General features: G+C 39.4%; 1 pseudogene; it reads right to left on the bottom strand.

Annotated features, from left to right (window-relative positions):
* Positions 1 to 15,964: 15,964 nt before the first annotated feature.
* On the bottom strand, positions 15,965 to 17,443 carry LOC118544237 (proliferation-associated protein 2G4 pseudogene; annotated as a pseudogene).
* Between the last annotated feature and the right edge of the window lie 6,728 nt (positions 17,444 to 24,171).

Consider the following 24,171-nt stretch of genomic DNA (forward strand, 5'->3'; position numbering starts at 1 on the left):
ATGGGAGAAGATATTTGCAAATGACATATCTGATAAAGGGTTAGTATCCAAAATCTATAAAGAACTTACTAAATTCAACAACCAAAAAATAAATAATTCAGGCAAAAAATGGGCAGAAGACATTAATAGACACTTTCCCAAAGACATCTAGATGGATAACAGACACATGAAAAGTTTCTCAATATCATCAGGGAAATCCAAATCAAAACCACAATGAGATACCACCCCATACTTGTCAGAATGGCTGAAATTAACAACACAGGAAACAACAGATGTTGGCAAAGATGTGGAGAAAAGGGAACCCTCTTATATTGTTTTGGGAATGTAAACTTGTGCAGCCACTCTGAAAAACAGTATGGAATTTTCTCAGAAAGTTCAAAATAGAACTACTCTATGATCCAGCAATTGCACTACTAAGTATTTAGGATACAAAATATGCATCTCAGATACAAAATATGCATTTAGGATACAAAAATACATTTTCTAAGGGGCACGTGTGCCCCAATGTTGATAGAAGCATTATCAACAATAGCCAAACTATGGAAAGAGTCCAAATGTCCTTCGACTGGTGAATGGATCAAGAAGATGTGGTATACATATACAATAGAATATTGTGTAGCCACCAAAAAGAATGAAATCCTGCCATTTGCAATGATATGGATGGAGCTAGAGTGTATTATGCTAAGTGAAATATGTCAGTATTTCAGTATTGTCAGAGAAAGACAAATACCATAGGATTTCACTCATATGTGGAACTTAAGAAACAAAACAGAGAACATAGAGGAAGGGGGGAAAAAAGAAAGGTTAGCAAAGCATAAGAGATTCTTAACTTCAGGGAAGAAACAGAGCGTTAGTGGAAGGGAGGTGGGTTGGTGATAGGCTAAATGGGTGCTGGGTATTAAGGAGGGCACTTGCTGTGGTGAGCCCTGGGAGTTTTAAGAAGTGATGAATCACTATATTCTACATCTGAAAGCAATTTTACCATATATGTTAGCTAACTAGAATTTAAGTAAAAACTTTAAAAAATAAAAAAAAAATTGGGATAATTAGATATCTATATTATCTACTATTACATATTCATTGTCTTATTTATTTATAAGTATATTCACAATATTTACATATAACTAATGACCAAAAAAAAAAAAAAGGCAGATAAGTGTAATCTTAGTTATGTATTATTTTTTTTCAGTAGGAGGTAAATGTTTTTTCCCTTCTCTCTGCTCAGTTTTTTAAATAGAAATATGGTATAATTTCTGAGGTTGAGTTCCTTGGAAATTTAGTGCAAATCATAATCAAGTGACAGTGAGCAAATTCTTACTAGACAAGAAAGCTAGCATATGCTGACCAGAAGCCAGGAAATACAGTTTGAAAGGGAAATATATCACATGTTATTTAAAATCTAATTAAATGTTCATTCATGTGGTAGATGTACAATAGGATGTAGGAAAGACATTAAGGTTAGAACCTGACAGCCAAGAAAGAATTCTTGAGACATCTTTGGGTGCAAAAAGGTGGTTTTATTAAAGCACAGAAACAGGACCCTTGGTCAGGAAGAGATGCACTGGAGTCATGAGGAGTGGCCCATTATATACTTTCAAGTTGGGAAGGGGTTTGGGATAGCATAAGTCTCTAAGGAATTTTGGAAGCAAGGTTTTCAGGACCTTGAGGGGGCTAGCTATTGTTGGGAGGTCATTTATTACTGTCTAAGAGCCTAAGTCACGAGACTCTTCAGATGTATTTTGGTGGGCCATATGCTTGCAGGATGGTTGACAACACATATCTTGGGGGATTTAGAGATAAAGGAAATCTCTTTTTTTTTTAACAGTTTATTTATTTACTTACTTACTTACTTACTTACTTACTTATTTATTTGAGAGATAGTGAGAGAGCATAAGCAGGGAGGGAGCAGCAGAGGAAGAGGGAGAAGCAGGCTCCTCGCTGAACAGGGAGCCCAATGCGGGGCTCGATCCCAGGACCCTGGGATCATGACCTGAGCCAAAGGCAGACATTTAGTGGACTGAGCCACCCAGGTGCCTTCCCCACCTTTTTAAAGATTTTATTTCCTTATTTTAGAAATAAAGGAAATTTCTAAAGGGATTTTTATATGTTAAAGTAGACTTGCAGGATCAGAGGGGGGTCGAGCTAGGATTGCCTTTTCTTTTTTTTAGAATTGCCTTTTGCCTATAACAAAGTGTCAACATTGAGGCAGTTGAGTTTCTAGAGGAATGTCATTTTGCCTATTTTAAGGACTTGTTAATGGGCTGTAGGTAGTAAGGAAATTTAATAATTTCTCTTCTGCCTTTGTTTCCCACATCATTCTCCCTGAATGATTTTGACCCTTAAATCTTTAAGGTTGCTGAGGGTGGAAGGTCTCATGTTCTGTAATTTCTTCCCACTGAATAGGGGTGTAGAAATGTCCCTACGTATGGGTCAACATTGGTCAGTTGCGGCTTATATAAATATAGGAGTTACAAAAGGCAGAGGAAGCTGAATCCAAGGGAGAATGCATGTGTGGATCTTCCTGAGTGGAAAGGATCGTCTGTTGGCTTGAAGTTATGGCAGTGAAGGAGTCCCAGCACCAAGTGGAGAGACATGGGAGAAAACAGCAAAACATGATTAGTGTAACAAAAAGAAAGAGAAACCCAAATGAGAGTCCTTTGATAGTTGACAAAAATCATTTTCCAGTTCAGAAGCTTAACCAATCATTAAAGGAAAGAGAGGGATCATTTAAAGCACCAATTTGAGTTTTCATGTCAGAAAACCAAAAATATTTTGTGGTAATCTGGAACGTATACATAGCATTTTGTTTTTATGATAGCACATTTCACCTTGTGTAGCAGTTAAAACATCTAATGTCATTCTATTTTGTAAAACTGCTTTACGCATTTATGTTACTTCAGTATTTAGTAGAGAAATGCTATTTTGAGGATCACTTAGGGCTTTGACCATGTACTTATTAAGAGTATCCATGTGCCAACAACACCCTCCAGGCCCAAAGAGAGAACAAAGATGGATGTTAATTGGTCATACCAGTGAGACACAGAATGTGTCCAACATTTTTTAAATTTGGAAGGTTGGCTGGGTTGGTAATGGTTTTAATAATACATCTGTGCATCCAGGCAAAACCTAGAGTACAGTGGCCTATCTAGCCTGAGGGAAGCCATGGACACAAATCAGAGCCACAAAGCCACTGGGTCCCGTTAGAAGACAGTCATCTAATTCTGAGCCTTCTTTAACTGCAGTTAAAATATCAAGGGCTATTCAGTTTTGGAGCGCCATTTTTTAAATTTGTGTAATAAAAGACGGTCTCTTGTCACTTTGTAGGGACCAAGGGATTCCAAATCTAGGGACAGTTTCTCTTAGCAAAGTTTTTGTCATCTTTGTGGCCTTTTTTTTTTTTTTTAAGACTTTATTTATTTATTTGAGAGAGAGAGAATGAGAGAGCACAAGTCTGAGAGAGGGAGAAGGAGGCTTCCCGACGAGGAGCCTGATACAGGGCTCAATTGCAGGACCCTGGGATCATGACCTGAGCTGAAGGGAACTGTTTAACCAACTGAGCCCCTGGGGCACCCCTCTCCATGGCCTTTTTACCCAAATCAGCAGCCTGGTGTAAACCCTATATTACCTTCCATTGGTTATTTTTGGGTATAAAGTTTTTTTCCTTCATTATTAACAAGCTAGTCCTGTACATTTTTTAATATCCTCTTTCCTGGGCTATGTGAAATTTGGGGGGGTTGGTAAAAGACTTAATATTTGTTTATTTTTGCTGCCTGCTTGGCTGCATGGTCTAGTGAATTGTTTCCTTTAGATTCTAAGGTCATATCCTTTGATGTCCTTTGAGGTGAATTACAGCTACCTCTTTAGGTAGGTGTACAGCCTTAAGAAGAGTAATAATTTCAGGCCCATATTTGATTGTGGAGTTATGGCTTGATAATAATCCCCTTTTCTTCCAAATTGCTCTGTGGGCAGGTAGGACTAGGAAGACATATTTGGAGTCAGTATAAATATTAATTTTTAAGGCTTTGGCAATTGCAAAGCATGAGTGAGCACTATAGCATACCCAGCTTTTCTTATTTCTTTTTTCCATGAAACTATTGCCATCAGTAAACCAGCTGTTATCTGTATTTTCAAGTGGGGAATCTTTTAAATCTGGTTGACTATCATAAACAAGATCAACAACCTCTGAACAGTTTATGCTCTATAGATGTACAATGGTCAGTTCCAGGCATAAGGGTAGCTGGGTTTAAAGTTTGACAGGTTTCAAGTATTATTTCAGGCATATCTATAAGCATAACTTGGTATTTAATAAGTTGGCCCCCATCATTCATTGGTGGCCTTTGGTGTCTAAGACATTCTGGACCTGATGTGAAGTTATTCCAGTCAGGGACTGTCCCATAGTGAGCTTTGAGGCTCCTACCAGTTGTATGCTTGGCTTAAGCTTTTGTTTGCAATTGTACATCAATGGAGGTGGCTTTTAGGATAAATATGGCTAAGGGATAATACCATCAAGAAGACCTCTTTGTGGGCGCCTGGGTGGCTCAGTTGGTTGGGCGACTGCCTTCGGCTCAGGTCATGATCCTGGAGTCCCTGGATCGAGTCCCGCATCGGCCTCCCTGCTCGGCAGGGAGTCTGCTTCTCCCTCTGACCCTCCCCCTTCTCATGTACTCGCTCTCTCTCATTCTCTCTCTCAAATAAATAAATAAAATCTTTAAAAAAAAAAAAAAAAGAAGACCTCTTTGTTTGAGGTCCAGTGTTAACAATATCCTAATTACAAGCAATCAGTGGTGAGTGGGAGAAGAGTTGTCTGAAGAGATAAGGGCATCCCCAAGTCCATCATTAAATCTAATCATAAAGAAAGTGGGGTCACTCATTATCTCCACAAGCCCATAGTTAACCCCGTAGAGTGGGGTATGCTCTGGCTTTTAAGGAGCAGTTTTGTCATCCTAGCCACATAGAATTGGTCAAGGTGATAGCTGAGTTATACAATTGTTGGGGGATCTGTTCCATTTTCCAGTTGTTCAAATAATTATATGCCCATGGGGTGCTGTTATTATCCCCACAGAATAACAAGCAAGGAGATTGTCCATACATGAGCTACTGTGGTAATTTCCCTGAAGTTTACCTCAAGTTGTCTAGCTTAGGCAAACAACAAATATTTAAAGACAATCAGAGCACCCACAAAGTTGTGTTATTAAAACATAATTTTTTTCTCTCTAAAATCGCCCTTGTTTCCAAAGATAGCCAAACCAAGACTAATTTGTAAGTCCAATTTTGACAAACTTGGCCTAATTATTTACATAAGCTCAGCAAGAATAGTGATTGATTACAGATCTTTTTTTTAGAATATGCTTTGCTGGAACTTTTATAAGGAATCTCTAGGTTGAACTTTTAGTAGCCTCTCCAGGCCAGAAGCCAAGCCAAGTACTTGCCATCAGACATGCCTGTAATACTTGTAAATGTGGGCAGATTCCTTTTTGTGAAGTCCCCAATATATCCTGAGATTCCTGCACCTGCCAGGAAGTGGCATTCTTTACTCACCTGGTGAGGCTCCTGGGAACGCTCTAAGCAAGGTATCAGGCCAACATTTCCATGGGGCTTTATGGCTCCATGTTTCATAAAGCCAACCTCAATTCTTTAAAACTGTCTGGTCATATCTATGCGTGTCTCTCTCAAACATGAGATTCTAGTCAAAGCCTTAGTAAAATAACCAATGTTTCCAATGGTGTCCTATTACAAGGAGAACAGATTCTTATTGAATTTATGCAAATGACTATGATTGCCATGGAAGAAAGAATGCTGACTGAGACCTTTTGAATTTTGAGGGTTCAGATAGAGAGAAAAGTTAAATGCTGCAATTTGTTCACAAATGAATACTTTATCATGTTTCTGTAAGTCATAGATATCTTTTTTTTTATTGTTATGTTAATCCCCATACATTACATCATTAATTTTAGATATAGTGTTCCATGATTCATTGTTTGTGCATAACACCCAGTGCTCCATGCAGAACGTGCCCTCCTCAATACCCATCACCAGGCTAACCCATCCTCCCAACCCCCTCCCCTCTAGAACCCTCAGTTTGTTTTTCAGAGTCCATCGTCTCTCATGGTTCTTCTCCCCCTCCGATTTCCCCCCCTTCATTCTTCCCCTCCTGCTACATTCTTCTTCTTCTTTTTTTCTTTCTTAACATATATTGCATTATTTGTTTCAGAGGTACAGATCTGAGATTCAACAGTCTTGCACAATTCACAGCGCTTACCAGAACACATACCCTCCCCAGTGTCCATCACCCAGTCACCCCATCCCTCCCACCCCACCCCCCACTCCAGCAACCCTCAGTTTGTTTTCTGAGATTAAGAATTCCTCATATCAGTGAGGTCATATGATACATGTCTTTCTCTGTTTGTGTAAGTCATAGATATCTTAAGAGAAAGTTTCCTTAATCTGGAAGAGTAAACATTAGAGAACCAGCAATGTTTCAAACAAGAGTCACAATACTATAATCATCTTTTTAGGTCATTTAGTTCCATGTTACTAATTCTTGTTTAATTTGAATGCAGCTTTTTAGTTAGTTCTGGAATTCTTACTCATTTCAGTTTTTATCTTAAAGATATTGAATACCTGTATTTATCCTAAAAGTCCTTTTTATGACTCTCCTTGAAGATGAAACCCATTTTGCAAGAGAATAAGAACAATTATAAATGATAAAAACTCAGAAATGGACATTGTTAATGATCTGATATGAGACTTCATTATAATGTAATTGACAAGGAAACTCAGTTATTTCTGTGACACATAACACTTCAGTGTGGAGTGATGATGACCTTATTCCAGAATGTAACTTACCAAACAAACAAGCCTAATTAGTCAACGAGACTTTGTTCATTATTTAAATCTTGGGGAAGTTTGTTAAAAGCTTAGAAAGTTTTAAAGCACATGCCTAAGTAGGATTAGGGATGTTAAAGACCTGATAAAGGCAAAACATAGAAACTGGTTTTTCTGGGCAGACAAAGAGAAAACAACTATTTACTTTCTTATCAAGAAAACTTGTCTTTTTGAACAGAGAGAACACAGACTTTCAGTCTTATACCAGTGTACTTTAAAATCCATTCATTTCGATCTTAGTCTGTCCTGACCACAACTAAAATTCCTTTCCAAAGTTTTCCCATCACAAACTTTCTACAACTTTCCTTGGCATTCAGATTTTGTCCCAAGCCACTTTTTTCCAAACCACCAGTCTCATTTAGGACAAAATTACCTTCTTTTACCTTCAATAAAATTGCATTCTCATCTCTTGTATCTTTCTTACATATCTCCCAGTTTTCTACATACAGAGTTGCTTTCCTTATTCCCATCAGTCTTAATTACATTTAGTAGAATTTTGCACTCTTAGAAACCTTAGTCTCCAATAAAGACTAAGTAGTAATCAGTTGTGAACTGTTACATTAGAATTCTTTAGACGGCAATTTTATGAATCAATTAAGTACAAGGCATGTTTACCAACAGATCCAAATATCTTTAGTTTTTTTGCAATTTGTTCACAAACCTATATCCAGGAATCAATGCTTTAGCACTTTAGCCATGCTCCCAGGAAAGTAAAGAAAGTCCATTACCAAATCCCCTCAACTCCTGGGTGATGTCCCACGCAAGATATGTCAGAGATTCCATGTGTCAAAAGCGACCAGAGGTGTCCCTCAAAGAATCGCTATCGATCACCATCCTTCCTTACCACAAAGGTATTCCTGCCATAAAATACCCCATAGGAGACATGCTGGCATCTCTCCACTTCTCCATTGCATCCTAGGCTCTGATGGGTGCCTGGTGAATGGACTGAAGTACCATGCCATGCCATCTTATGCCTTGAAAGTTGCATTATTGCCTTGCCATTTTTAACCCATGGAAAACACTAGAAAAGTTTTATAAGGGGAAATTACTGATTTTAGAGAGAGGCAAGATGGTGGAACAGTAGGGGATCTATTTCATCTGGTCCCTTGAATTTAGCTGGATATTTAAACCATTCTGAACACCCATGAATTCAACCTGAGATGTAAGAAAATATATTTGGAACTCTACAAGAAGAAAAGCAACTGGTTTTTTTGCAAGGTAGGAGGTGCAGAGACATGAATCTGTGGGGAGATATATTAAGGGGGATCCTGTAAGCAAAAAGAGACCCCAACAGTAACATAGACCAGAAAGAAACAAAGACATTATACAGAAAGAGGAACTTCACAGGCAATACAATGACACTAAATTCATATCTTCCAATAGTTACTCTCAATGTAAATGGGCTAAATGCTCCAAAGGACACAGGATATCAGATTGGATAAAAAAGCAAGACCCATCCATATGCTGTCTACAGAGGCTCATTTTAGAGCCAAATACACCTCCAGACTGAAACTAAGGGGGTGGAGAACAATTTACCATGTTAATGGACCTCAATATAAAGCTGGGGTAGCAATCCTCTTACCAGACAAATTAGATTTTAAACCAAAGACTATAGAGAGATGAAGAAGGACATTATATCATACTTAAAGGTTCTACCAAACAAGAAGATCTAACAATTATAAATATTTATGCTTCTAATTGGGGAACATCCAATTAGATATCAACCAGTTAATAACCAAAGTAATGAAATACATTGATAATAATACAATAATAATAGGGGACTTCAACACCCCATTCACAGCAATGGACAGATCATCTATCAGAAGATTAACAAGGAAACAGGGGCTTTAAATGACACACTGGACCAGATGGACTTTGTAGCTATATACAGAACATTCCATCCTAAAACAACAGAATACTCTTCTTCTCAAGTGCACATGGAACTTTCTCCAAAATAGATCACATACTAGGCCACAAATCAGGTCTCAAATAATACTAAAAGATTGGGATTATTCCCTGCATATTTTTAGACCATAATGCTTTGAAACTTGAACTCAATCATAAGAGGAAATTTGGAAGGTACTCAAACACTTGGAGGTTAAAGAACATCCTACTAAAGAATGAATAGGTCAAACAGGAGATGAAAGAAGAATTTTAAAAATTCATGGAAACTAATGAGAATGAAAACACATTGGTTTAAAACCTTTGGGATTCAGCAAAGGTGGTCCTAAGAGGGAAGTACATTTCAATACAAGACTCTCTCAAAAAATTTTAAAAATCTCAAATACACAAGATAACCTTACACCTAAAGGAGGTGGAGAAAGAACAGCAAATAAAGACTAAACCAAGCAGGAGAAGAGAAATAATGAAGATTAGAGCAGAAATTGATGAAATAGAAATCAGAAGAACAGTAGAACAGATCAATGAAATTAGAAGCTGGTTCTTTGAAAGAATTAATAAGATCAATAAACTTCTGGCCAGACTTATCCAAAAGAAGAGAAAGGACCCAAACTCATAAAATCATGAATGATAGGGGAGAGATCATGACTAATACAAAGGAAATAGAGACAATTGTTAGAACTTATTATCAGCAGCTATATGCCAAACAAATTAGGCAATCTGGAAGAAATAGATGCATTCGTGGAAACTTATAAACTACCATACCTGAAATAGGAAGAAATAGACAACCTGAAGAGAACCATACCAGCAAGGAAATTGAAGCAATAATCAAAACCCTTCCAAAGAACAAGGGCTGGGACGCCTGGGTGGCTCAGTCGGTTAAGCGTCTGCCTTTGGCTCAGGTCATGATCCCAGGGTCCCGGGATCGAGTCCTGCATTGGCCTCCCCGCTCTGCGGGGAGCCTGCTTCTCCCTTTGCCTCTGCTTCTCTCTCTCTCTCTCTGTCTCTCATGAATAAATAAATAAAAAAAAATTCAAAGAACAAGGGTTCAGGGCCAGATGGCATCCCAGGGGAATTCTATCAAACATTTAAAGAAGAAGTAATACCTATTCTACTGAAGCTGTTTCAAAAAATAGAAATGGAAGTTTTTCCATCTCTCCTCAATTTCTTTCATAAGTGGTCTGTAGTTTCTAGAGTATTGATCCTTTACCTCTTTGGTTAGGTTTATTCCTAGGTATCTTATGTTTTTTGGTGCAATTGTAAATGGGATCAATTCCTTAATTTCTCTTTCTTCAGTCACATTGTTCATGTATGAAATGCAACTGGTTTCTCTGCATTGATTTTGTAGCCTGCCACTTTGGCAAATTGTTATATGAGTTCTAGAAATTTTGTGGTGGAGTCTTTTGGGTTTTCCACATAAAGTATCACATTATCTGCAAAGAGTGAGAGTTTGATTACTTCTTTGGAAATTTGAATGCCTTTTATTTCTTTTTGTTGTCTGATGGCTGAGGCTAAGACTTCTAGTACTATGAGGAACAATAGTGGTGAGACTGGGCATCCCTGTGGTGTTCATGACCTTAGGGGAAAAGACCACTTATGAAAGAAATTGAAGAGAGATGGAAAAAATTTCCATGCTCATGGATTGGAAAATAAATATTGTTAAAAAATCTATAGTACCCGGAGCAATCTACACTTTTAATGCAATCCCTATCAAATTAACATCCACATTTTTCATAGAGCTGGAAAAAATAATACTAAATTTTTTTTGGAACCAGAAAAGACCCTGAATCACCAGGGGAATGTTGAAAAAGAAAACCAAAGCTGGGGGCATCACAGTGCCTGACTTCAAGCTATATTACAAAGCTGTGATCATCAAGACAGTATGCTACTGGCACAAAAACAGGCACATAGATCAATGGAACAGAACAGAGTCTCCAGAAATGGGCCCTCAACTCTGTGGTCAACTAATCTTTGACAAATCAGGAAAAAATATCCAATGGAATAAAGAGTCTCTTAAAAAAATGGTGCTGGGAAAATTGGATAGCCACATGCAGAAGAATGAAACTGGACTATTTCCTTACACAACACACAAAAATACACTCAAAATGGTTGAAAGACCTAAATGTGAGAAGGAAGCCATCAAAATCTTAGAGGAGAACACAAGCAGCAACCTCTTTGACCTTGGCTGCAGCAGCTTCTTGAAAGACAGGTCTCTAAAGGCAAGGGAGACAAATGCAAAAATGAACTATTGGGACTTCATTAAGATAAAAAGCTTCTGCACAGCAAAGGAAACAGTCAACAAAGCTAAAAGGTAACCTATGGAATGGAAGAAAATGTTTGCAAAAGACATATCAGATAAAAGGCTGATATCTTTATAGATATAAAGAACTTATCAAACTCAACACCCAAAAAACCAAATAATCCAGTCAACAAATGGGCAGAAGACACGAACAGACACTTCTCCAAAGAAGACATACAGATGGCCAACAGGCACATGAAAAAATGCTCCATATCACTTGGCATCAGGGAAATCCAAATCAAAACCACAATGAGATACCACCTTACACCAGTAAGAATGGCTAGCATTAACAATACAGGAAACAACAAATGTTGGCAAGGATGTGGAGAAAGGAGAACACTCTTACACTGTTGGTGGGAATGCAAGCTGGTAACAACAGCATAGAAACTGTTGTTTCTATGGAAACAACATAGAGGTTCCTCAAGATGTTAAAAATAGAGCTACTCTACAACCCAGCAATTGCACTACTAGGTATCTACCTAGAGATACAGATGTAGTGAAAAGAAGGGGCGCATGCACCCCAATGTTCATAGCAGCAATGTCCACAATAGCCAAACTGTGGAAGGATCCTAGATGCCCTTCAACAGGTGAATGGATAAAGAAGATGTGGTTCATACATACGATGGAATATTACTCAGCCATCAGAAAGGATGAATACCTATCATTCGCATTGACATGGATGGAACTGGAGGGCATTATACTAAGTGAAATAAGTCAGGCAGAGAAAGACAATACTGTATGGTTTCACTCATATGTGAAACATAAGGAATAGTGCAGAGGATCATAGGGGAAGGGAGGGATCATTGAATGTGAAAGAATCAGATAAGGAGACAAACCATATGACTCTTGATTCTGGGAAACAAACTGAGGGTTGCAGAAGGGGCGGTGGGTTGGGGAATGGGCAACTGGGTGATGGGAATTAAGGAGGGCTCATGATGTGATGAACACTGGGTGTTATATGCAACTGATGAATTATTGAACACTACATCTGAAACAATGAGGTACTATATATTGGCTAATTGAATTTAAATTTTATAAAAATGAGGATGATTAAGCAACCTCTTGTACAACATCAAGTGAACAAACATTTGCATTATAGTGGCCCAGAAGAAGAGGGAAAGGCAGAAAAAACTTATATAAAGAAATAATAACTGTAACCTTTCATATCATAGGGAAGGAAATAGACATCCAAGTAAAAGAAGCACAGAGTTCCAAACAAGATAAACTCAAGGAGGTCCACACCATGGTACATAATATTTAACATCAAAGTTTACAGGTAAACAGAGAACCTTAAAAGCAACAAGAGAGAAAAAAAAGTGATGGGAGTGGATCTTTTCCTTATTCCAGACCTTAGGAGAAAAGATCTCAGTTTTTCACCACTGAATATGATGTAGGCTATGGATTTTTTCATATAAGACCTTTATTATTTGAGGTATGTCCCTCTAGACCTACTGTGCAGAGTATTTTTATCATGAATCAATGTTGTACTTTGTCAAATGCTTTTTATCTTCGTTTTTTTTTTACTTTTAACAATATTATTTTTATTTTTTTTAATTTATTTTCAGTTAGCCAACATATACTACATCATTAGTTTCTGATGTAGTGTTCAATGATTTATCGGTTCACATAACAGTGCTCATCACATCACACATGCTGTCCTTAATGCCCATCACCCTGTTATCCTATCCCCCCACCACCTCCCTTTTTACAACTGTCAGTTTGTTTCTCAGAATCAAGAGTCTCATATGGTTTGTCATATCTGATTTCTTCCCATTCAGTTTTCCTTCCCTTCCCCTATGATCCTCTGCACTATTTCTTATATTCCACATATGAGTGAAACCATACAATAATTGTCTTTCTCTGATTGACTTATCTCACCTAGCATAATCCCCTCCAGTTCCATCCATGTTGATATAAATGGTAGGTATTCATCCTTTCTGATGGCTGAGTAATATTCCACTATATATATTAACCACATCTTCTTTATCCATTCATCTGTTGAAGGACAATTTTATTTTTTAAATCATAGCAGCAAAGTAATGTCCATCAATTTGACAAATGTAAGATCACAAATAATTTTAATTGATGATTTTGAGAGGATTTTTTTTGTTGGTGGAAGCACAAGTACAGCTATTGAAAGTATTTTAGTGGCTATGATGAAATTTGATGGATTTGGATAAATTACTTCAAAAGATATCTTCTATTATATCCAGAGCTTTTTCTTCTGGAACAATTTTTCTTTTTTTAACTGTAATAGTCTTATACTTTTTTAAAAAATTCAATTAGCCAAGGTATAGTACATCATTAGTTTTTGATACAATGTTCAGTGATTCATTAGTTGAGTATATCAAGCATTGTTCATCATATCACGTGCCCTCTTTAGTGCCCTTCACCCAGTTACCCCATCCCCCAACCCACCTCCCTTTCCACAACCTTCAGTTTGTTTCCCAGAGTCAAGAGTCTCATATGATTTGTCTCTCTCTTTGATTTCTTCCCATTCAGTTTCCCCTCCCTAGCCTGTTGTCCTCTGCAATATTCCTTATGTTCCACATATGAGTGAAATCATATGATAATTGTCTGTCTCTGCTTGACTTATTTCACTTAGCATAATCCCCTCCATTTCCATCCAAGTCAATGTAAGTAGTATATATTCATCCTTTCTGACGGCTGAGTAATATTCCATTGTATACGTGAACCACATCTTCTTTATCCATTCATCCATTGAAGGTCATCTCAGCTCCTTCCACAGTTTGGCGACTGTGGACATTGCTGCTCTGATCATTGGGGTCCGGGTGCCCTTTGGATCACTACATTTGTATCTTTGGGCTAAATACCCAATAGTTCAATTGCTGGGTCATAGGGTAGCTCTATTTTTAATGTCTTGGGGAACCTTCATACTGTTTTCCAGAGTGCCTGTACCAGCTTGCATTCCTACCAACAGTGTAAGAGGGTTCCCCTTTCTCCACATCCTCACCAACATTTGTTGTTTCCTGTCTTGTTAATTTTCTGCATTTATTGAAAGGATCGTTCAGTTTTTATTTTTTCTCTTATTGATGCAAAAATGTTGACTGTTTTGCAAATACTGAACAACTTGAATTTTGGGAATACATCCCACTTAATTGTGGTGAACGATTTTTCTTAATGTATTATTGTATTCAGTTTGCTAGTATTTTGTTGAGGATTTTTGCATCTATGTTTATCAGAGATAATGGCCTATAGTTCTTTTTTTCATGTGTCTTATCTGGTTTTAGCATCAGTGTAATACTAGCTTCATAGAAGGAATTTGGAAGTTTTCCTTCCTTTTTAATTTTTTTAAAAGGAATAGTTTGAGAAGAATAGGTATTAATTCTTCTTCAAATATTTGATAGAATTCACCTGTGAAGCCATCTGGCCCTGAAATTTTGTTTGTTGGAAGTTTTCTTGTTACTGATTCAATTTATTTGCTGGTAATTGGTCTGCTTAAATTTTCTATTTCTTCCTACTTCAGTTTTGATAGGTTATATGTTTCTAAGAATTTATCCATTTCTTCTAAGTTGTCCAGTTTGTTGGCATTTAGGTTTTCATAATATTCTCTTACAACCATTTGTACTTCTGTGACGTTGGTTGTTATTTCACCTCTTTCATCAGGGATTTTGTTTATCTTGTGTCTCTCCCTTTTTAAAAAATCTTTGATGAGTTTGGCCAGAAGATATCAATTTTGTTGATCTTCTCAAAGAAACAGGTCCTGGTATTATTGTTAATCTGTTCTATTGTATTTTTAGTTTCTATATCATTTATTTCTACTCTAAACTTTATTATTTCCTTCATTTTGCTGGGCTTGGATTTTGTTTGTTCTTCTTTCTCTAACTCCATTAGGTTTAAGGTAAGGTTGTTTATTTGAGCTCTTTATTGCTTCTTGGGATATGCCTATATTGCTATAAACTTTCTTCTTGGATCCACTTTTGCTGCATCCCACAGATTTTGACTGTTGTGTTTTCATTTTCATTTGTTTCCATGTAATTTTTATTTCTTTTATGATTTCTGGGTTGACCCATTCATTGTTTAGTAGCATGTTATTTACCCTCCATGTATTTGTGGTGTTTCCAGATTTTTAGTGTGGTTGATTTCTAAGTCCATAGTGTTGTGGCCAGAAAGTTGCATACTTCATTTTTTTTTAATTTGTTGAGACATTTTTTGTGGACTAAGATGGGATCTAATCTGCAGAATGTTCCATGTACACTTGAAAAGAATGTGTATTCTGGTGTTTTAGGATAGAATGTTCAGAATATGTCTGTAAAATCCATCTGGTCCACTGTGTCATTCAAAGCCATGTTTCCTTGTTGATTTTCTGTTTGAATGATATGACCATACAAATAAGTGAGGTGTTAAAGTCTCCTACTATTATTGTATTACAGTTTATTATCTCCTTTATGTTTATTATTAACTTTTTAATATATTTGGGTGCTCCAGTGTTTGGTGAATTAATATTTACAACCATTATATTTTCTTATCTGTCCTCTTTATTATTATATAGTGTTCCAATAAATGAATTTAGTAAAGTTGCAGGATGAAAAATCAATGTGCAAAAATCTGTTGCATTACTACACACTAATAATAAGTAGCAGAAAGTGAAATTAAGAAAACAATCATATTTACAATTGTACTAAGACCAATAAACTATCTAGGAATAAACTTACCAAGGAGGTGAAAGACCTATAGCCTGAAAGCTGTAAAACACCATTGGAAGAAATTCAAGATGATGAAAAGAAATGGAAAAACATTTCATACTCAGGGGTGGAAGAATGAATATTCTTAAAATGTCTGTACTACCCAAAGAAATCTACACATTTAATGCAATCCCTATCAAAATGCCAACAGTATTTTTCTTTTTCTTTTTTCTTTTTTTTTTTTGACTCCTGATTTTATTATTCAATTTCTCTTTTCTATTTAAAGTAGTCTTCAGTGGCTGGGAAGCCTGGCCTCCCAAGACCAGAGTCAGTTGGAGCTGGTTGTTGTTGGAAGGGGTTGGGTGGGGGCAGGGATGGGGGCAGGGAGACCCTGCTCTGTTGCCCGTCCTGGGTGGAGAAGAAGAACTGCACTTCACAAAGCCTGGGCTGTGGTGGGAGGGGGATGAGGCAGGAGCAGCAAGCTGGGGAGATGGGACCTACCTCAGTCCCCAGCTTCATTCTCTTCTAATGTTTCCCCACTGGTGGCATTCTCTGCAGTCTTGGAAGCCTTCTTTTTTTTCTTTTTCTGGGTTTTCAGACTTGCAGAACTCTGGAGGAGGGCCTTTAGCTCTGCATCCTGTACCTCCATCTCAGACTTGTAGAGGTCAGGTTCAAAGGGACCACTGGTTATCTGCATGGGGCCATTGGACATGAGCAGGACTGTAAATTTAAACTGGGCAACAAATTCACTCTCCTTCTCATAGAGAACATTAAATGGCTGCAGCAGTTCATGTTTGGCGCACTCCACCACACCCATCCGGACCTTCTTCTCATCTTCAAATGCTCTTAAAGTAAATGGCATGGCATCAAAACTCCTTTCAACCTCACTGAAGGAGGCATGCGAAGTTTTCATTTTCAGGCCATACTCTTTAGAAGAGTCTCGTTTGTAAATGGTGGTTCTCTGTCCTGCATCCTTGGCTTTGCCCTCTCCTGAGCTGACAAGAACATCCACAGCATATACTTCATGTACCTCCAATTCAGCTTTTTCATGGTCCTTCTTCTGCTGGCCTGTGGGATTCTGGATAATGGTTTTCTCTCCATCAATGACAAGCTGCTTCAATTGATGTGACAACATACCTTCTATTGGTGTGCAATTAAACAAATGGGCAACTTTGTTCCAGGCTTCTGTCACTTGTGTGTTCTGGTTTCCAGGTTTGACCAGGAGTAGGGCAGCTTCAGCACAAAGGTGAGCTGCCTTAATGACATCTGCTTTCCGCCCTGTTACTTGGGTCCCCTGAGCTACATCAACCACGAAAGTGTGAGCCACATTAGCGATGAAGCCATCCACATGGACCCCAAGGTCAATTTTTACCAAGTCACCTTCCTTGAGAATATAGTCCTGGTGGCTCTTCAAAGGGGAGAAGAGACATACACAATTATTTACTGAAATGCTGGTGGGAAAGGCAGTACCTTTCTTCATTTCTTTTTCTTTCTTGAAAATTTTCCCTGTCTCTTCCATAATCATGGCATCACCTTTCTCACACAGGCTCAGTACTGACACACCTGAGCAGGATGCTTCCACCAAAGACCGAAGTACCCAGTTGGCGATGTCACCCCCCATCTTATACTTGGTCACGACCAGGTACTAGGCGATAGTTTGCTCCTGCTGCTCATCCTCGCCAGACATCTTCCCACCACCACCACTGCAGCCTCGTTCCCCCTGAGCCACCGCCTCTGTCTCTGCCAACAGTATTTTTCATAGAACTGGAACAAACTATCCTAAAACTTGTGTGGAAATGCAAAGACCCAGAAAAGCCAAAGCAATCTTGAAAAAGGAAAACAGGAGTTAAGAGTAATATATGATGAACACTGGGTGTTATATTCAACTAATGAATCATTGAACATTATATCAAAAACTAATTGAATTTAAAAAAGAAGAGTAGTAGGGGGTCCCTATGCTTGCCTCATCCCTCGAACACAGCACAATAAATACCAAATCATTCTGAATGCCCAAGAAATTGATCTGAGGACTGATAGAACAAACTGCACATCTAGAGGGAGAAAAATGGACACATTGTGGAAGGTAGCAGCTGCAGACTGTTGATTTGGCAGAGAAAAGAATTACAGGTGCTGTGGAGGGAAGGGATCCCTGATCACAGGGAAAGGAGAAAGAGAGTGAGAGAGCAACATGCAGAAGATTGCACAAGAAAAACTTTTCCCCAAAACCATTGACTGGGAAAAGGAAAGGGGTTGACTATCGCAAGTTCTTATAAGCAATGGATCTCAAAGTCTGAAGTTTTAGAAGTCTGCACCATCACCAGTGTTGTGCCTGGTGGGCTTAGTGGTGCTCATGTTGGGAAGGAGAGCAGAGGCCTGGGAGAAGACAATGTGGTCTGAAGATCCCCTGGGTTGCACAGGGAGAAAAAGTTCCCCTTCTTGTAACACTGTCTCTCAGGGGACAAAAGAGAAGATGGGTGCCATTGAGCAGCCCCATTAATTAGCACAACAGAGGCACCGCTGAAGGCAGCTAACATGGAAGACAGCTTTTGGCTGCACTTTACCATAAACTCCTAGCCCTGTGCAGTCACACAACTAATTTTCTGGGACAAACTGGCATCAGCCACAGTGTGGTGAGACCCTCCCCCAGAGGATCAGCATGGGTCTTCAGTGTGCCAGGTCCACAAAATTTGGAACTTTAAAACCCATCTGCAGACCACAGAAGTACTGTGCCACCAGGCAGACAGATGGCTCAGACACAGACAGTGTGAAGACAGGGTTCTGACAGAAGTCCAGGACACAAGAGGGGAGATTGTTCACTCTTCCATGAGGGCCTCCCGAACAGTGGCAGGCATGAACTTCCCTCTCCAGGGATGACAGAGTGGGGTGACACCATTTTCCCCTGCCCATTAGCATGGACAGACTTCAATGAGCAGCACAGTGCCCCCAGTGGAAGCTGGTGTGGCTTACATCAAGCTCCACCCCACTGCACCCTGCAGGTACATCTTTATCTTTACAAGGGCAAGCCAAACCATCTCAGCAGTCCCTTCCCCCAGAAAACCAGCACAAACCCCCCCGCATGCACCAACTCTACTGATCATAGAATGCTGCAAAGTTTCAGCTCTGGGGGAAATACGATCAAGCCTTTTATAACAAGCAGACCAAATACACCTAGTTAAAACTCGCCACACACTGGACCAGGTCCAAACACTCCACTTTGCAGGCAAGGAGAAACACTGAAGAGGACTCATCTGGGGGAAAGAGCAACCAAAATACAACAGAGTGCCCACTGTGAACTACTTCCTGAAGTACCAGGCCCTGGACAGTATAGGTCTCTTCTTAATATAGCCATTACTTTCAGCAGCAGGAAATGTAACAGGTTTCCCTAAAACACAGTAGTCAGAGGTCTAGGCAAAATACCAACATGGAAGAATTCATACCAAAAGAAAGAACTGGAAGAGGTCACAACCAGGGATCTAATCAGAACAAAATATAAGTAATATGTCTGAACTAGAATTTAAAACACCAATCATAAGGATACTAGGTGGGCTTGAGAAAAGCACAGAAGACAATAGCGAATTCCTTTCTTCAGAGGTAAAAGAACTAAAAATTAATCAGGCCAAAAGAAAACATGCTATAACTGAGATCCAAAACTGACTGGATGTAATGTCACTGAGGATGGAAGAAGCAGAGGAATAAATCAGTGATATAGAAGATAAAATTATGGAAAATCATGAAGGCTGAAAAGAAGAGGGAAAGAAAACTATTGGATCACGAATGTAGACTTAGGGAACTCAGTGACTCCATAAAGTGTAATAACATTCATATTGATGTGGGAAACTAAGGCAAAAGAAATGTAGCTTAAATTAAAATCTCCTTACAGCTTACAACCCACTGATAGACATCTGAAACATGTAGAGCATGACCTTCCTCAAGGAATTCATGGCTTCCTTAGTGCCTTAATGTTTAAAAGTAATCTTATCTTGGCAGCAGTTGACCCCTCAGGTGCTGAAAGTCTCACTTCCAGATTCCTTGGAGACTTGTGCTATCCCTAGCCCCCACTAATTAAAAAGTATGCAATCAGTCACTCCTTACAATCCCAGTATAGCTCTTTCTGCCCACAGGTCCTGTCCCATGAGTAGGGTACCTTAGTATAGGCAGGAGAGATAGGAGGCCCCTGACTCCTCTGACAAGGCTCTGAAACCTATTCCTGGCAGATGGAGATACTGAGACAGAGCAGAAAAAGAGATAAGGGAATAAACCAAGAGAGCACAAGAATCTCAAAGTGACAAGCTTCCCAGTCAGTTCTCAGTAAAAGGCTGCCATTAAAAACCCTCAGTGGCAATCCATTCGGGACCCCTCACACCCTAAGAGCTTTTTTCTTTCCTTTCTGTTCTTGCCTTCACTTAATAAACTTTCACTTCACTTCACCCTTTTGTGTCTGGGAGATTCATTCTTCGGCTCCATGAGACAAAAATCCTGCAATCCTGTAACAATATCATAGGAATCCCAGAAGAAGAACAGAGGGGAAAGGGGGAAGAAGCCTTATTTGAGTGAATTATAGCTGAAACATCCCTAATCTGGGAAAGGAAACAGTCCCAAATCCAGGAGGCACAGAGGACTCCCATCAAATAACAAAAGCCAGCCAACACCAAGACATATCATAGTAAAATTTGCAAAATATAGAGATAAGGAAGGAATCCTGAAAGCAGCAAGAGAAAAGAAATCCTTAATCTACAAGGGAAGACAAATCAGGCTAGCAATAGATCTTTCCACAGTATTTCTGTGTTTTGTCTCAGGCATGTGGCTAGGTTTCAAAACTCCAAATTTTCAGAACCCAGAGCAGCATGGACTCATGCTGATCCTCAGTGGGAGGATCTTTCCATGCTGTGGCAGGTGCCTGTTTGTCCTAGAAAAGCAGTTGCAGGAATTACAGAGGATCAGAGTCTATGATAAAGTGTAGAAAGAAGCTGGCACCAAGGTTTGCTGCCCTTATCAGGTGTCTCTGTTCCTATGCTAATGAACAGGACAGCATTTTGTCCCCCTCCATCTCTTTTGTCCCCTTAGAGGCCATACCACCTCTCCCAAATGCACTCCAAAAAGGGGACCTATCTCTCGCAGTGTGTCGCAGGGGATCCTCAGTCCACGCTGTCTGCTCTTGGGCCTCTGGTTCCCTCCCCACAGAAGAACCTCTATGCCCACCAGGCTCCACCCAGCAGTGCCACGGACTTCCACAACTTCAGACTTTGATCTCTGTTCTTTGTAATAACTTGGGATAATCAGCCCCTCTAGTTTGCCGAGTCAATGGTTTTGGGGAAGTGTTTCTCTTGTGCAACCACATGTGCACTGCTTTCTCTCTGTTTCTCTATCTCTCTCTCCTCTCTCTGAGATCAAGTCTCCCTCCCCTCCACAACACTTGAGATTTTTTTCTCCCTGGACTCACACCTCTGCAGCTACTATCTTACATGATGTGGCTTCTTTTCTCCCTCTCATTCTGCAGTTTGTTCTCTCAGCATTCAGATCAATTTCTTGGGTGTTTGGAATGATTTGATATTTATCTAGCTGTGCTTGAGGGATGAGGCAAGCATATGGTCCCCCCACTGCTCTGCCTGCCATCTTAACTCCCAGCTCATCATTATTTCTTTAAATAAGACTTCTGGCCCCTTCTCTCTCTTCTTCTGAAATTCTGATAATTTGCAAATTGGTTCTTTTCTTGGTATACCATAGGTCATTTGTTCTTTACTATTTTTCATTCTTTTATTTTTTCCTCTAGTTGGAAAATTTCAATTGGTCTGTCTTTGTGCGCACTGATTTTTTTCTTCTGTTTGTTCAAAACTGATTTGGAAGCTGTCTACTGAATTCTTTAATTCAGTCATTGTATTCCTCAGTGCTAATATTTCTGGTTATTATGTTTTATATCTCTTATTGAACTTCTTATATTGTTCTTGTATTGCTTTCCTGATATTGGTTTTGCTTTGTTTTTGTTTCTTGTTTTTTTTTTTTCTTTCACGATATTGTTAATTGTTTATCTCTATTCTCTTAGAGCTTTCTGAGCATCTTGAGAGCAATTATTTTGAATTATTTGTTAGGTAACTCCTTTATCTCCATTTCTTTGGGTTCCATTACTAGAGGTTCACAGTATTCCTTTGGTGGAATCATGTTTCCCTCTCCCTGATCCCTGTGGGCTTGTGGAGGTGTTTGTGCATTTGAAGAAGCAATCATCTCTTCTGAGCTTTATAGAATGACTTTGGAAAAAAGACTTCCACTCGCAAGTGGGAGTCACACTGGAGTATGTTGCATCCCTAGGCCTAGTGGTAGGCATCAAATGGGAGATGTGTGGTGGCACAAGGGCATGTCTCTTCAACTCAGGCCACTAGGTCCACAGCCTTGCAAATGTGTGGTTCTTGGTGAATGCTACCACATGTCCATAGTGGCTGCAAGGGCTATTGGGTTTCTCAGCTGTGCCTCCAGATCCAGTAGGTAGGGACCACTGCAGGCAGGGATGCTATCCAGAGCTGGTGGTGTGCACATATTTGGCTGTGGGGGCCAGCAGCAGGTGCCTATTTAGTGGTAGTTGCCAGGTGCAGACACATGTAGTTATTCAGCCCAGGATAGGCAGCGGCTGTCACCTTGCAATTTCAGAGATCCTGGCTATTGGCACCTACAACCCTGGCTGCTGGGGCTTGTTCCTTGCACATGGCAGTGCAGTAGGGTGAGGCGGTTGGGATGACAGAATTCAGGTGCTCAGTTGTAGAGGTTAGCTTTGCAGGTGATCACAGTGGTGCAGCCAGTGACAGAAAATAGGGTCTTATCTTGGCCCAGAAGCATCTGTTGTGGCCATGGCTGCCAGATGTTCTCTCCTGCAGCCGCAGTCTTTCCTGGGTGTGCATACACAGTGAAAGCTGGTGGTGAGTGTCAAGCTGGCAGTGTGCAGGCACACAACTAGTGGGGCTAGACTGAAGCACACACACAGCTGTGGGAGTTATCCACAAGGACCTAGACTAGTGTCTTGCGCTTACATAGCTGTAGAAGTATGGCTGGCTGTTGTGATTCCTGGGCTGGGAGCAGAAGGTAGAGGTGGGGACTCTGGTGGCTGGAGTCCGTGAATTTAAATACTTGGGAAAGCTGGGAAAATCTATAGGGTGTTTGTAGTGGCTATGCAGACTGTTGATTTTTTCCTCATTATCAAAACCTGCTGGGTTTGTATACAGAGCAGGTTACTGTGAAACCCAATCACTTACATGTATGGATGCTATCAGTATCCCCTGCTACTCTTCATTGCTCCTAGCCATCTCTACACATCTCAGTTTTGCTGGTCTGGGTGGAATAAAATAGAAGCAGAACCTTCATGCAGTACTCTGAAAAGCTTGGGAAGCTACTGGATCACTCAATTCTTTTTTTGCTGAGGAAAACTGGATCTCATTCTAAGTGGGGAGTTCCCTCTTGGCAATGAGCAATGCCAGTTTGGGGATGGGATGAAGTAGGGAAAATAAAGCTGTCTTCCTTCTCATCTTGTGTACTTATATTCAGGTTTTTTATACCACTGTGTTGCCAAAGTTTCTTAAATGGATTCCAGAGTTCTCCCAGAAGTTTTTGTTCATGGATAGCTGTGTAATTGTTGATCTTTGTGAGGAGGCAGAGGCAGGAGCCTCCTATGCTGCTATATTGATGATGTCACTCTGGCCTCAAGTGTTGATTAAATAAATAGATGCAGTTCTCACTACAATCCTGGTGGTGATTTTATCATTGTCAATATTTCACATAAGTGCAAACAGCCTCTAAATGGTCAGGATTTGCTATGTCTCATGCTTAGAAGTGCAGCTTTCTGATAATAGAGACCCAGTTTTTCCATTTACCTCTAGCTATCTGCAAGTGACACAGCTTTTTAAAAAATATTTTATTTTTAAATAACCTCTACACCCAACATGGGGCTTGAACTCACAACCGCAAGATCAAGAATTGCATGCCCCACCAACTGAGCCAGTCAGGTACCCTGTGACACAGCTTTTAATTTGGAGATTGTATGTCACTTCTTTCAGTTCCAGGAATGGAAATGAGAAAGGTGGTCATCAGGTGGCTTCACAATGCACACAAGTTTACATGACCTTTAGGATTTGCTTATTGATTAATGTGGGTCATTCCCATTTTCACCAAGGGAGGGAGGTAGGGACAGGTGTCTAAATGGGATAACAATACTCTACTTATCTCAGAGTTCTGCTGAGTCTCAAATAAGATAATGTGTGTGAACACTTCTTAAATTGTAAAACACTGTACCGAAAAAGCATATTGTTAATAATGCTAAATAAATTGTTTAAGTAAACTTATTTTTATGATCCTATGCTGTCACCTCTCATAGTGTGAATTAAATATGTACTATCAAATCTTGTTACACACTGGGCAAGGCAATTTTCTGATTTTCTTGTCTCCTATAGAATTTAATTTGCA

This window comes from Halichoerus grypus, chromosome 3, assembly GCF_964656455.1.
Source record: "Halichoerus grypus chromosome 3, mHalGry1.hap1.1, whole genome shotgun sequence".
Lineage (NCBI taxonomy): Eukaryota > Metazoa > Chordata > Mammalia > Carnivora > Phocidae > Halichoerus > Halichoerus grypus.